Below are 11196 nucleotides of genomic sequence, written 5' to 3'. Positions count from 1 at the left end.
GGTTAAACCATACCTTTGATTGAGCAGATCTGAACACTCTTTCTGTAGAAAATGCAACTGGACATTTGGAGCGCTAAGAGCGTAGTAGTGGAAAAAGGAATATATTCAAATATAAACTACACAGAAGCATTCTGTGAAACTTCTTTCTGATCTGAGCATTCAGCTAACAGAGTTAAACCATACTTTTGATTGAGCAGTTTTGAAACACTCTGTCTGTAGAAAATGCAACTGGACATTCGTAGCACTAAGTGGGTAATAGTGGAAAAAAGAATATGTTCAAATATAAACTACACAGAAGCATTGTATGAAACTTCTTTCTGTTCTGTGCACTCAACTAACAGATTTGAACCTTACTTTTGATTGAGCCGTTCTGAAACACTCTTTCTGTAGAAACTGCAATTGGACATTCTGAGCGCTAAGAGGCCTATATTGGGAAAAAGAATGTCTACAAATAAAAACTACACAGAAGAATTGTGTGAAACTTCTTTCTGTTCTGTTTGTTCAACTAAAAGAGTTGAACCTTAGTTTTGATTGAGCCGTTCTGAAACACTCTTTCTGTAGAAAATGCAAGTGGAGATTCGGAGCGCTAAGAGGGTAATAGTGGAAAAAGGAATGTCTCCAAATATAAACTACACAGAATCATTCGGTGAAACTTCTTTCTGATCTGTGCATTCAGCTAACAGAGTTAAACCATACTTTTGATTGAGCAGATCTGAACACTCTTTCTGTAGAAAATGCAACTGGACATTTGGAGCGCTAAGAGAGTAGTAGTGGAAAAAGGAATATATTCAAATATAAACTACACAGAAGCATTCTGTGAAACTTCTTTCTGATCTGAGCATTCAGCTAACAGAGTTAAACCATACTTTTGATTGAGCAGTTTTGAAACACTCTGTCTGTAGAAAATGCAACTGGACATTCGTAGCGCTAAGTGGGTAATAGTGGAAAAAAGAATATGTTGAAATATAAACTACACAGAAGCATTGTATGAAACTTCTTTCTGTGCTGTGCATTCAACTAACAGAGTTGAACCTTACTTTTGATTGAGCCTTTCTGAAACACTCTTTCTGTAGAAAATGCAATTGGACATTCTGAGCGCTAAGAGGCCTCTATTGGGAAAAATAATATCTTCAAATAAAAACTACACAGAAGCATTGTGTGAAACTTATTTCTGATATGTTCATTAAGCTAACAGAGTTAAACCATACATTTGATTGCGCAGTTCTGAACACTCTTTCTGTAGAAAATGCAAGTGGACATTCGGAGCGCTAAGAGGGTAATAGTGGAAAAAGGAATATATTCAAATATAAACTACACAGTAGCATTCTGTGAAAATTCTTTCTGTTCTGTGCATTCAACTAACAGAGTTGAACCTTACTTTTGATTGAGCCGTTCTGAAACACTCTTTCTGTAGAAACTGCAATTGGACATGCTAAGCGCTAAGAGGCCTACATTGGGAAAAAGAATATCTTCAAATAAAAACTACACAGATGAATTCTGTGAAACTTATTTCTGATCTGTAAATTCAGTTAACAGAGATAAAACATATTTTTGATTGAGCAGTTATGAAACACTCTTTTTGTAGAAAATGCAAGTGGAGATTCGGAGCGCTAAGAGGGTAATAGTGGAAAAAGGAATGTCTTCAAATATAAAATACACAGAATCATTCGGTGAAACTTCCTTCTGATCTGTGCATTCAGCTAACAGAGTTAAACCATACTTTTGATTGAGCAGATCTGAACACTCTTTCTGTAGAAAATGCAACTGGACATTTGGAGCGCTAAGAGCGTAGTAGTGGAAAAAGGAATATATTCAAATATAAACTACACAGAAGCATTCTGTGAAACTTCTTTCTGATCTGAGCATTCAGCTAACAGAGTTAAACCATACTTTTGATTGAGCAGTTTTGAAACACTCTGTCTGTAGAAAATGCAACTGGACATTCGTAGCGCTAAGTGGGTAATAGTGGAAAAAAGAATATGTTCAAATATAAACTACACAGAAGCATTTTATGAAACTTCTTTCTGTTCTGTGCATTCAACTAACAGAGTTGAACCTTACTTTTGATTGAGCCGTTCTGAAACACTCTTTCTGTAGAAACTGCAATTGGACATTCTGAGCGCTAGGAGGCCTATATTGGGAAAAAGAATGTCTACAAATAAAAACTACACAGAAGAATTGTGTGAAACTTCTTTCTGTTCTGTTTGTTCAACTAAAAGAGTTGAACCTTAGTTTTGATTGAGCCGTTCTGAAACACTCTTTCTGTAGAAAATGCAAGTGGAGATTCGGAGCGCTAAGAGGGTAATAGTGGAAAAAGGAATGTCTCCAAATATAAACTACACAGAAGCATTCTGTGAAACTTCTTTCTGATCTGAGCATTCAGCTAACAGAGTTAAACCATACTTTTGATTGCGCAGTTTTGAAACACTCTGTCTGTAGAAAATGCAACTGGACATTCGTAGCGCTAAGTGGGTAATAGTGGAAAAAAGAATATGTTCAAATATAAACTACACAGAAGCATTGTATGAAACTTCTTTCTGTTCTGTGCATTCAACTAACAGATTTGAACCTTACTTTGATTGAGCCGTTCTGAAACACTCTTTCTGTAGAAACTGCAATTGGACATTCTGAGCGCTAAGAGGCCTATATTGGGAAAAAGAATGTCTACAAATAAAAACTACACAGAAGAATTGTGTGAAACTTCTTTCTGTTCTGTTTGTTCAACTAAAAGAGTTGAACCTTAGTTTTGATTGAGCCGTTCTGAAACACTCTTTCTGTGGAAAATGCAAGTGGAGATTCGGAGCGCTAAGAGGGTAATAGTGGAAAAAGGAATGTCTCCAAATATAAACTACACAGAATCATTCGGTGAAACTTCTTTCGGATCTGTGCATTCAGCTAACAGAGTTAAACCATACTTTTGATTGAGCAGATCTGAACACTCTTTCTGTAGAAAATGCAACTGGACATTTGGAGCGCTAAGAGAGTAGTAGTGGAAAAAGGAATATATTCAAATATAAACTACACAGAAGCATTCTGTGAAACTTCTTTCTGATCTGAGCATTCAGCTAACAGAGTTAAACCATACTTTTGATTGAGCAGTTTTGAAACACTCTGTCTGTAGAAAATGCAACTGGACATTCGTAGCCGTAAGTGAGTAATGGTGGAAAAAAGAATATGTTGAAATATAAACTACACAGAAGCATTGTATGAAACTTCTTTCTGTTCTGTGCATTCAACTAACAGAGTTGAACCTTACTTTTGATTGAGCCTTTCTGAAACACTCTTTCTGTAGAAACTGCAATTGGACATTCTGAGCGCTAAGAGGCCTCTATTGGGAAAAATAATATCTTCAAATAAAAACTACACAGAAGCATTGTGTGAAACTTATTTCTGATATGTTCATTAAGCTAACAGAGTTAAACCATACTTTTGATTGCGCAGTTCTGAACACTCTTTCTGTAGAAAATGCAAGTGGACATTCGGAGCGCTAAGAGGGTAATAGTGGAAAAAGGAATATATTCAAATATAAACTACACAGTAGCATTCTGTGAAAATTCTTTCTGTTCTGTGCATTCAACTAACAGAGTTGAACCTTACTTTTGATTGAGCCGTTCTGAAACACTCTTTCTGTAGAAACTGCAATTGGACATGCTAAGCGCTAAGAGGCCTACATTGGGAAAAAGAATATCTTCAAATAAAAACTACACAGATGCATTCTGTGAAACTTATTTCTGATCTGTAAATTCAGTTAACAGAGATAAAACATATTTTTGATTGAGCAGTTATGAAACACTCTTTTTGTAGAAAATGCAAGTGGAGATTCGGAGCGCTAAGAGGGTAATAGTGGAAAAAGGAATGTCTTCAAATATAAACTACACAGAATCATTCGGTGAAACTTCTTTCTGATCTGTGCATTCAGCTAACAGAGTTAAACCATGCTTTTGATTGAGCAGATCTGAACACTCTTTCTGTAGAAAATGCAACTGGACATTTGGAGCGCTAAGAGCGTAGTAGTGGAAAAAGGAATATATTCAAATATAAACTACACAGAAACATTCTGTGAAACTTCTTTCTGATCTGAGCATTCAGCTAACAGAGTTAAACCATACTTTTGATTGAGCAGTTTTGAAACACTCTGTCTGTAGAAAATGCAACTGGACATTCGTAGCGCTAAGTGGGTAATAGTGGAAAAAAGAATATGTTCAAATATAAACTACACAGAAGCATTGTATGAAACTTCTTTCTGTTCTGTGCATTCAACTAACAGATTTGAACCTTACTTTTGATTGAGCCGTTCTGAAACACTCTTTCTGTAGAAACTGCAATTGGACATTCTGAGCGCTAAGAGGCCTATATTGGGAAAACGAATGTCTACAAATAAAAACTACAGAGAAAAATTGTGTGAAACTTCTTTCTGTTCTGTTTGTTCAACTAAAAGAGTTGAACCTTAGTTTTGATTGAGCCGTTCTGAAACACTCTTTCTGTAGAAAATGCAAGTGGAGTTTCGGAGCGCTAAGAGGGTAATAGTGGAAAAAGGAATGTCTCCAAATATAAACTACACAGAATCATTCTGTGAAACTTCTTTCTGATCTGTGCATTCAGCTAACAGAGTTAAACCATACTTTTGATTGAGCAGATCTGAACACTCTTTCTGTAGAAAATGCAACTGGACATTTGGAGCGCTAAGAGAGTAGTAGTGGAAAAAGGAATATATTCAAATATAAACTACACAGAAGCATTCTGTGAAACTTATTTCTGATCTGAGCATTCAGCTAACAGAGTTAAACCATACTTTTGATTGAGGAGTTTTGAAACACTCTGTCTGTAGAAAATGCAACTGGACATTCGTAGCGCTAAGTGGGTAATAGTGGAAAAAATAATATGTTCAAATATAAACTACACAGAAGCATTGTATGAAACTTCTTTCTGTTCTGTGCATTCAACTAACAGAGTTGAACCTTACTTTTGATTGAGCCTTTCTGAAACACTCTTTCTGTAGAAACTGCAATTGGACATTCTGAGCGCTAAGAGGCCTCTATTGGGAAAAATAATATCTTCAAATAAAAACTACACAGAAGCATTGTGTGAAACTTATTTCTGATATGTTCATTAAGCTAACAGAGTTAAACCATACTTTTGATTACGCAGTTCTGAACACTCTTTCTGTAGAAAATGCAAGTGGACATTCGGAGCGCTAAGAGGGTAATAGTGGAAAAAGGAATATATTCAAATATAAACTACACAGTAGCATTCTGTGAAAATTCTTTCTGTTCTGTGCATTCAACAAACAGAGTTGAACCTTACTTTTGATTGAGCCGTTCTGAAACACTCTTTCTGTAGAAACTGCAATTGGACATGCTAAGCGCTAAGAGGCCTACATTGGGAAAAAGAATATCTTCAAATAAAAACTACACAGATGCATTCTGTGAAACTTATTTCTGATCTGTAAATTCAGTTAACAGAGATAAAACATATTTTTGATTGAGCAGTTATGAAACACTCTTTTTGTAGAAAATGCAAGTGGAGATTCGGAGCGCTAAGAGGGTAATAGTGGAAAAAGGAATGTCTTCAAATATAAACTACACAGAATCATTCTGTGAAACTTCTTTCTGATCTGAGCATTCAGCTAACAGAGTTAAACCATACTTTTGATTGCGCAGTTTTGGAACACTCTGTCTGTAGAAAATGCAACTGGACATTCGTAGCGCTAAGTGGGTAACAGTGGAAAAAGGAATATGTTCAAATAGAAACTACACAGAAGCATTGTATGAAACTTCTTTCTGTTCTGTGCATTCAACTAACAGAGTTGAACCTTACTTTTGATTGAGCCTTTCTGAAACACTCTTTCTGTAGAAACTGCAATTGGACATTCTGAGCGCTAAGAGGCCTATATTGGGAAAAAGAATGTCTACAAATAAAAACTACACAGAAGAATTGTGTGAAACTTCTTTCTGTTCTGTTTGTTCAACTAAAAGAGTTGAACCTTAGTTTTGATTTAGCCGTTCTGAAACACTCTTTCTGTAGAAAATGCAAGTGGAGATTCGGAGCGCTAAGAGGGTAATAGTGGAAAAATGAATGTCTCCAAATATAAACTACACAGAATCATTCTGTGAAACTTCTTTCTGATCTGTGCATTCAGCTAACACAGTTAAACCATACTTTTGATTGAGCAGATCTGAACACTCTTTCTGTAGAAAATGCAACTGGACATTTGGAGCGCAAATAGAGTAGTAGTGGAAAAAGGAATATATTCAAATATAAACTACACAGAAGCATTCTGTGAAACTTCTTTCTGATCTGAGCATTCAGCTAACAGAGTTAAACCATACTTTTGATTGAGCAGTTTTGAAACACTCTGTCTGTAGAAAATGCAACTGGACATTCGTAGCACTAAGTGGGTAATAGTGGAAAAAAGAATATGTTCAAATATAAACTACACAGAAGCATTGTATGAAACTTCTTTCTGTTCTGTGCATTCAACTAACAGAGTTGAACCTTACTTTTGATTGAGCCTTTCTGAAACACTCTTTCTGTAGAAACTGCAATTGGACATGCTAAGCGCTAAGAGGCCTACATTGGGAAAAAGAATATCTTCAAATAAAAACTACACAGATGAATTCTGTGAAACTTATTTCTGATCTGTAAATTCAGTTAACAGAGATAAAACATATTTTTGATTGAGCAGTTATGAAACACTCTTTTTGTAGAAAATGCAAGTGGAGATTCGGAGCGCTAAGAGGGTAATAGTGGAAAAAGGAATGTCTTCAAATATAAACTACACAGAATCATTCGGTGAAACTTCTTTCTGATCTGTGCATTCAGCTAACAGAGTTTAACCATGCTTTTGATTGAGCAGATCTGAACACTCTTTCTGTAGAAAATGCAACTGGACATTTGGAGCGCTAAGAGCGTAGTAGTGGAAAAAGGAATATATTCAAATATAAACAACAAAGAAACATTCTGTGAAACTTCTTTCTGATCTGAGCATTCAGCTAACAGAGTTAAACCATACTTTTGATTGAGCAGTTTTGAAACACTCTGTCTGTAGAAAATGCAACTGGACATTCGTAGCGCTAAGTGGGTAATAGTGGAAAAAAGAATATGTTCAAATATAAACTACACAGAAGCATTGTATGAAACTTCTTTCTGTTCTGTGCATTCAACTAACAGATTTGAACCTTACTTTTGATTGAGCCGTTCTGAAACACTCCTTCTGTAGAAACTGCAATTGGACATTCTGAGCGCTAAGAGGCCTATATTGGGAAAAAGAATGTCTACAAATAAAAACTACACAGAAAAATTGTGTGAAACTTCTTTCTGTTCTGTTTGTTCAACTAAAAGAGTTGAACCTTAGTTTTGATTGAGCCGTTCTGAAACACTCTTTCTGTAGAAAATGCAAGTGGAGATTCGGAGCGCTGAGAGGGTAATAGTGGAAAAAGGAATGTCTCCAAATATAAACTACACAGAATCATTCGGTGAAACTTCTTTCTGATCTGTGCATTCAGCTAACAGAGTTAAACCATACTTTTGATTGAGCAGATCTGAACACTCTTTCTGTAGAAAATGCAACTGGACATTTGGAGCGCTAAGAGAGTAGTAGTGGAAAAAGGAATATATTCAAATATAAACTACACAGAAGCATTCTGTGAAACTTCTTTCTGATCTGAGCATTCAGCTAACAGAGTTAAACCATACTTTTGATTGAGCAGTTTTGAAACACTCTGTCTGTAGAAAATGCAACTGGACATTCGTAGCCCTAAGTGGGTAATAGTGGAAAAAAAATATGTTCAAATATAAACTGCACAGAAGCATTGTATGAAACTTCTTTCTGTTCTGTGCATTCAACTAACAGAGTTGAACCTTACTTTTGATTGAGCCTTTCTGAAACACTCTTTCTGTAGAAACTGCAATTGGACATTCTGAGCGCTAAGAGGCCTCTATTGGGAAAAATAATATCTTCAAATAAAAACTACACAGAATCATTGTGTGAAACTTATTTCTGATATGTTCATTAAGCTAACAGAGTTAAACCATACTTTTGATTGCGCAGTTCTGAACACTCTTTCTGTAGAAAATGCAAGTGGACATTCGGAGCGCTAAGAGGGTAATAGTGGAAAAAGGAATATATTTAACTATAAACTACACAGTAGCATTCTGTGAAAATACTTTCTGTTCTGTGCATTCAACTAACAGAGTTGAACCTTACTTTTGATTGAGCCGTTCTGAAACACTCTTTCTGTAGAAACTGCAATTGGATATGCTAAGCGCTAAGAGGCCTACATTGGGAAAAAGAATATCTTCAAATAAAAACTACACAGATGCATTCTGTGAAACTTATTTCTGATCTGTAAATTCAGTTAACAGAGATAAAACATATTTTTGATAGAGCAGTTATGAAACACTCTTTTTGTAGAAAATGCAAGTGGAGATTCGGAGCGCTAAGAGGGTAATAGTGGAAAAAGGAATGTCTTCAAATATAAACTACACAGAATCATTCGGTGAAACTTCCTTCTGATCTGTGCATTCAGCTAACAGAGTTAAACCATACTTTTGATTGAGCAGATCTGAACACTCTTTCTGTAGAAAATGCAACTGGACATTTGGAGCGCTAAGAGCGTAGTAGTGGAAAAAGGAATATATTCAAATATAAACTACACAGAAGCATTCTGTGAAACTTCTTTCTGATCTGAGCATTCAGCTAACAGAGTTAAACCATACTTTTGATTGAGCAGTTTTGAAACACTCTGTCTGTAGAAAATGCAACTGGACAGTCGTAGCGCTAAGTGGGTAATAGTGGAAAAAATAATATGTTCAAATATAAACTACACAGAAGCATTGTATGAAACTTCTTTCTGTTCTGTGCATTCAACTAACAGAGTTGAACCTTACTTTTGATTGAGCCGTTCTGAAACACTCTTTCTGTAGAAACTGCAATTGGACATTCTTAGCGCTAGGAGGCCTATATTGGGAAAAAGAATGTCTACAAATAAAAACTACACAGAAGAATTGTGTGAAACTTCTTTCTGTTCTGTTTGTTCAACTAAAAGGGTTGAACCTTAGTTTTGATTGAGCCGTTCTGAAACACTCTTTCTGTAGAAACTGCAAGTGGAGATTCGGAGCGCTAAGAGGGTAATAGTGGAAAAAGGAATGTCTCCAAAAATAACTACACAGAAGCATTCTGTGAAACTTCTTTCTGATCTGAGCATTCAGCTAACAGAGTTAAACCATACTTTTGATTGAGCAGTTTTGAAACACTCTGTCTGTAGAAAATGCAACTGGACATTCGTAGCGCTAAGTGGGTAATAGTGGAAAAAAGAATATGTTCAAATAGAAACTACACAGAAGCATTGTATGAAACTTCTTTCTGTTCTGTGCATTCAACTAACAGAGTTGAACCTTACTTTTGATTGAGCCGTTCTGAAACACTCTTTCTGTAGAAACTGCAATTGGACATGCTAAGCGCTAAGAGGCCTACATTGGGAAAAAGAATATCTTCAAATAAAAACTACACAGATGCATTCTGTGAAACAATTTTCTGATCTGTAAATTCAGTTAACAGAGATAAAACATATTTTTGATTGAGCAGTTATGAAACACTCTTTTTGTAGAAAATGCAAGTGGAGATTCGGAGCGCTAAGAGGGTAATAGTGGAAAAAGGAATGTCTTCAAATATAAACTACACAGAATCATTCGGTGAAACTTCTTTCTGATCTGTGCATTCAGCTAACAGAGTTAAACCATGCTTTTGATTGAGCAGATCTGAACACTCTTTCTGTAGAAAATGCAACTGGATATTTGGAGCGCTAAGAGCGTAGTAGTGGAAAAAGGAATATATTCAAATATAAACTACACAGAAACATTCTGTGAAGCTTCTTTCTGATCTGAGCATTCAGCTAACAGAGTTAAACCATACTTTTGATTGAGCAGTTTTGAAACACTCTGTCTGTAGGAAATGCAACTGGACATTCGTAGCGCTAAGTGGGTAATAGTGGAAAAAAGAATATGTTCAAATATAAACTACACAGAAGCATTGTATGAAACTTCTTTCTGTTCTGTGCATTCAACTAACAGAGTTGAACCTTACTTTTGATTGAGCCGTTCTGAAACACTCTTTCTGTAGAAACTGCAATTGGACATTCTGAGCGCTAAGAGGCCTATATTGGGAAAAAGAATGTCTACAAATAAAAACTACACAGAAGAATTGTGTGAAACTTCTTTCTGTTCTGTTTGTTCAACTAAAAGAGTTGAACCTTAGTTTTGATTGAGCCGTTCTGAAACAATCTTTCTGTAGAAAATGCAAGTGGAGATTCGGAGCGCTAAGAGGGTAATAGTGGAAAAAGGAATGTCTCCAAATATAAACTACACAGAATCATTCGGTGAAACTTCTTTTTGATCTGTGCATTCAGCTAACAGAGTTAAAACATACTTTTGATTGAGCAGATCTGAACACTCTTTCTGTAGAAAATGCAACTGGACATTTGGAGCGCTAAGAGAGTAGTAGTGGAAAAAGGAATATATTCAAATATAAACTACACAGAAGCATTCTGTGAAACTTCTTTCTGATCTGAGCATTCAGCTAACAGAGTTAAACCATACTTTTGATTGAGCAGTTTTGAAACACTCTGTCTGTAGAAAATGCAACTGGACATTCGTAGCGCTAAGTGGGTAATAGTGGAAAAAAGAATATGTTCAAATATAAACTACACAGAAGCATTGTATGAAACTTCTTTCTGTTCTGTGCATTCAACTAACAGAGTTGAACCTTACTTTTGATTGAGCCTTTCTGAAACACTCTTTCTGTAGAAACTGCAATTGGACATTCTGAGCGCTAAGAGGCCTCTATTGGGAAAAATAATATCTTCAAATAAAAACTACACAGAAGCATTGTGTGAAACTTATTTCTGATATGTTCATTAAGCTAACAGAGTTAAACCATACTTTTGATTGCACAGTTCTGAACACTCTTTCTGTAGAAAATGCAAGTGGACATTCGGAGCGCTAAGAGGGTAATAGTGGAAAAAGGAATATATTCAAATATAAACTACACAGTAGCATTCTGTGAAAATACTTTCTGTTCTGTGCATTCAACTAACAGAGTTGAACCTTACTTTTGATTGAGCCGTTCTGAAACACTCTTTCTGTAGAAACTGCAATTGGACATGCTAAGCGCTAAGAGGCCTACATTGGGAAAAAGAA

This window comes from Symphalangus syndactylus, chromosome 4 (genome assembly GCF_028878055.3).
Source record: "Symphalangus syndactylus isolate Jambi chromosome 4, NHGRI_mSymSyn1-v2.1_pri, whole genome shotgun sequence".
Taxonomy (NCBI): Eukaryota; Metazoa; Chordata; class Mammalia; order Primates; family Hylobatidae; genus Symphalangus; species Symphalangus syndactylus.
The sequence above is the reverse complement of the archived record's forward strand: the minus strand, read 5'-3'. Positions refer to the sequence as shown.